General features: G+C 32.0%; 1 pseudogene across 1 annotated transcript; it reads left to right on the forward strand.

The window, feature by feature from the left end:
* Positions 1-4196: 4196 nt before the first annotated feature.
* LOC307102286 (cytochrome c oxidase subunit 6C-like) lies at positions 4197-4423 on the forward strand (annotated as a pseudogene). Its single transcript has one exon. The product of its transcript is annotated as a cytochrome c oxidase subunit 6C-like (transcript).
* Positions 4424-4824: the final 401 nt, after the last annotated feature.

Raw genomic sequence — 4824 nt, forward strand, 5'->3', positions numbered from 1 at the left:
ACTTATTTGCAATGTGCTTTTAGTACTGTCTTCAGGAATATTGGGATCTTAAATATTTATGGTACTAGATTGTGACTCCTGTGCTATATGTAGCTATAAAAAGTTTATTTGCCCGGCTGGCATGGCTCAGTAGTTGAGCGTTGACCTATGAACCAGGAGATCATGGTTGGATTCCTAGTTAGGACATATGCCAAGGTTGCAGGCTTGATCCCCGCTGCAGGGCAGGCAGGAAGTAGCCGATCAATGATTTTCTCTCATCATTGATGTTTCTGTCTCTTTCTCCCTCTCCCTTCCTCTCTGAAATCAATAAAATATATATATATTTTTAAAAGAGTTTCTTTGTTTATCTTGAAAAATGTTTCTTAAACCAAACATGCAATCTATATATTAATTCCTCAATGGAAATAGTGGGTTTAATAATGAGCCCATAGGAAGTTACTATCACATGGCAGGGAGGGGGAATCTCAGGCTTTGAATCAGAAATACTGTAGAAATCCAAGATCTGTTGCTTACTGTGTGACTTTGGGCAAGTTAATACTTTTCAGTTTCTTTACATTTAAAATAGGATAATGATAGCATCAACCTCTTCTCAAACATATTTTGGGGATTAAATATATTTAATGTAACAGGAAAACAAACTGTAGATTAAATGTTCAATAATGTTTGTTATTAATAAAAAATAAGGTCAGAAATGAGTAGTAATCTCAAAACAGTGCCTTTGATAGCTATTGGCTGTGAACAGAGTTTGTGATTTTAATTCTTCGCCTCTGCATTAAGGCCCTCTGAAGCCTTCTTCACTTTAGGGGGTATGCATACCAATAAATTAGGCCATTGTAAAAAACACACACTTGACCTGCTTGTTAGTGAACTACAGCCTTTTCTTTTTTCTTTTTCTTTTTCTTTTTTTTTTTAGTTGGGAGAATATTTGCTCCCTTCCTATGAACTATTTTCCAGTTAAATCAAAATTGAAAACATAATTACTTCAGTTTATTTTCCAGATTGCTGAAAGCGATGACTTCATTTATTATTAAGAACAGCAGCTGGTAACATCTCTGAGCATGCAAATCAGTTAACCCACTATGATTTGTTTTTCTACTCTGTTTTGGAGTAAGCTACAGTTTTCTTATTGATCCAAAATGGAATATGTTTAATAGAAGAAAAATATCAGCTGGTTACATCATTATTAGAAATTTTACTAAGACTTTAGTGATGGTATTTATATTGTTATCACCAAAGATAATTGTTTCATTTATGCTTTATCTAGTCTGTTTACAGGGCAAAGAACCAGGAAAGTGGTAAACTTTCCCTTTATGGAAAGAGTGAATATTTTCTAGTAAAAAAACTTAGTTTAACATGTATCATCCACCCCTTGATTATAAAATAATTATAATTGATATTATATAATTTTCAGCATAACATTATGCATGTACTGCTAAGCATGTTTGGAAAGCAAAATTTTTACTATTCTCCTGCATTAATATTATGATGTATATTTCATAAGTCTCTTCCAGTAAGAAAAAATATGATGAATAATAAAAATGTAAACTCTAGGCTCTTTTCTAGATAATGTCAATTATTTGATCTGGATTTTACTTTTTATACTTTTCATTGGTATTCTAGTGCTAATATTCATAATAATATTATTTTTAAACTTCTTATTTTCAGAAAGTGTCATAGCTGATGTGTATATTATCTTCATCATCATATTTACTTTATTATGTGTATAAGGTAAAATAAAATTCAGAAACCAAGATACTGCTGAATTTTTAAAGTCACATAAATATTTTAAAAGCAAGAAAATGAGCATTTCTATTTGGGGAACTAAATGAAATTTGACAATATTTCAAAGAAATTGATTTTAAGTATCATTCCACCATGTTGCTGGCTATTTTCATTTTAATTCATGTATGTAGTTGATTATTTATATTTCTGCTTTTTCTAAATTACTTCAAAAACCAGAGGATCTCATGTTATTAAACTACTTGAGCATTTGACTACTTTTGAGTGTTAATTGCTGCACCAGATTCTCCCACTGTGATATCTACATGCTGAGAATAAATTTCCACTTTTTGAAACTACATGAAAAGTGGTGGTGTTTTGACCTTTTGATATTCTGCATCACACTTGAAGATTTCTTAATTTCATACCAGAACATAACCTGACTCATGTTGCTTACTGAGCACTCTTCTGTAAGACCCAAGACACCCAGCTCAGATAAATGGAAGATGATTGCTCTGAATATTCCTAGTCCTTCAAATGAAAAAAAGGAAGAAAGGAAGTTGACGCACAATCAAGGAGAATCGAAAGTTTCTTCCCAAATTCCAAATATTCTTCTTCTTTCTTTTTTGTATATAGAGAATTAGATGAATGATAAAATAGCATGCAGTTCATGGTACCCTGTTAGCATTGACTCATACATGCTCTTTTTTCTGTCATGTTTTTCTTCTTTATAAAACCAAAAAACTCATAAACCCACTACCCACTAACAATTAAAACACTAACCCTATTTATATTTACTATAGATTCTTCCTCATCAAATCTGCAACCTGAATATTTTATTTATATTACTATCTGCATTTTCACTCAACATTGTTATTAAGATTTATTGCATATTTTCCTGTACTGGACTATTAGCAGTACTATTCATATCACTTGACTATTTTAGATACCTCATCTAAGTAGAATTATGCTGTATTTGTCTTTCTGTGACTGGCTTATTTTACTTAGCATAATGCCCTCCAATATATTCCTCCACATTGTTGCAAATGGCAATATTTCATTCTTATTTAAGGCTGAATAGTATTCCATTGTATGTATATACCATGTTTTTTTTAAAAACTTATCCATGTATTGAGGAACATTTGTGTTGTTTCTATATCTTGGCTATTGTGAATAAATCTGCTATAAACACAGGAGTTCATATATATCTTCAAGATCTTGACTGCAATTCTTTTAAATATTATATCCATAAGTAATATTGCTAGATTATATGGCAATTCTGATTTTAATTATTTGAGGAACATACATACTGTTTTCCACAGTACCTGCACCATTTTACAGGCTCACCAACAGCACATAGTTTCCAATTTCTCCACAATCTCGACAGCACTTATCTTTCATTTTTTATAATAGCCATTCTGATAGGTGTGAGGTAATATCTCATTGTGGTTTTGTTTTGCATATCCATAATAATGAATGATGCTGAGCAACATTTCCTATATCTATTGGCCATTTGGATATCTTCCTTGGAAAAATGTCTATTCAAGTCCTTTGTCCATTTTTAGAATTAATTATTTGGATTTGTGCTATTAAGTTGTAGGAGTTCTTTCTATATTTTGGATTGTATATAGCTCCTAGTACAGTGTGCTAAAGTTTCTTTTGGGTATATGTACCTTGAAGTGAAATTACTGGAGAGTATGCTAATGTCTAATGCCACAATACAATGTCAAATTGAGAAATAGCTTATTCATTCAGCAAGTATTAATTGAAAAAAATATATATTGTGTCAATCATCATTTTGTATCCATGGAATACATCAATAAATGAAAACAACATAATGCTGCCTTCCAGGAGCTTACATTTAAATAGAGAATACAGACAATACATACACTAACTAAATTACATAGTATGTTAGAGGGTGATAAGCACAATGAGAAAAAAATATATAATATGCTTAGGAGAATTGGAGAACTGTTGAGCAGGGGTGCCCTGCAATTTAATTCCATTGACAACTCATTTGAGCAAGAATTGAAGGAGGTGAGGGAGTTGACCATACAGATATTTAGTGGAAGAATATTCAAGTAGAGGGAACATGGGTTCAAAATACATTGTGCAAGAATGCCCTTGCAGCTGAAGGAGTAAGTAGAAGATAAAATCAGAAAGATAATAGAGTCTGTGGTGACACAGATTATGAAGGAAATCATTGGTCATCATAAGGACTTTGGGTTTTACTTTTAATGAAATTGATTTTAGAGCATATGGAAGACATGGTCTAACTACTGTTTTCAAGGGAGCACTCCTCATGCTGTGTTGAGAAGATACAGTATAGTGGCAAGGATAAAGGAAAAGAAGATCCACAAGGAGGCTATTAGAATATTTCAGCTAAGAGTTAATGGTGTTTTGGATCAATTGTAGCATTGACTTTTGTAAGAAATGATTGGACTTGGGACATTGGTGTTGGGGAGAATATAACTACCATGTCTTCTGGTACTTTGCCAAAACCTCAAATGCGTAGCCTTTTGGCCAAGTGTCTGAGATTTCATATTGTTGGAGCCATAATTGTATCCCTGGCAGTTGTAGCTTCCTATAGTTTCGTATAGCTGAACCAAGAAAGAAGGCATATGCAGATTTCTACCAAAATTATGATTCCATGAAAGATTTTGAGGAGATGAGGAAGGCTGGTATCTTTCAGAGTACAAAGTGATCATGGAATGTAAAGAATTTCTTTGGGTTGATTTCCATGGAAGTTTGTCACTGACCTGTATTCCTGAACTATGAAACATGAATATTTGAGCTAAGGAATAGTTTCTCTTGATAAATAAACAATGAAATACTGTGAAGAAAAAAAAAAAAAGAAATGATTGGACTTTAGAAACATTTGAACAACACAAAAATATTTCCATGAGAATGTATGTGATGTGTAAAGATAAATGGAAGTCAAATATAATTCCAAAATTTTGGGTCCAATCATCCAGAAGTTTAAGTTTCCATTACCTAAGATGACAAATCTAGAAAGAAAACAATTTGCTGAAATAACATAAATAGCATTATTTTTGATGATTTTACCCAAGTTTAAAATATATATATGGAATTTAAATAAAGATG

Source organism: Cnephaeus nilssonii, assembly GCF_951640355.1.
Source record: "Cnephaeus nilssonii genome assembly, chromosome: 6".
NCBI lineage: Eukaryota > Metazoa > Chordata > Mammalia > Chiroptera > Vespertilionidae > Cnephaeus > Cnephaeus nilssonii.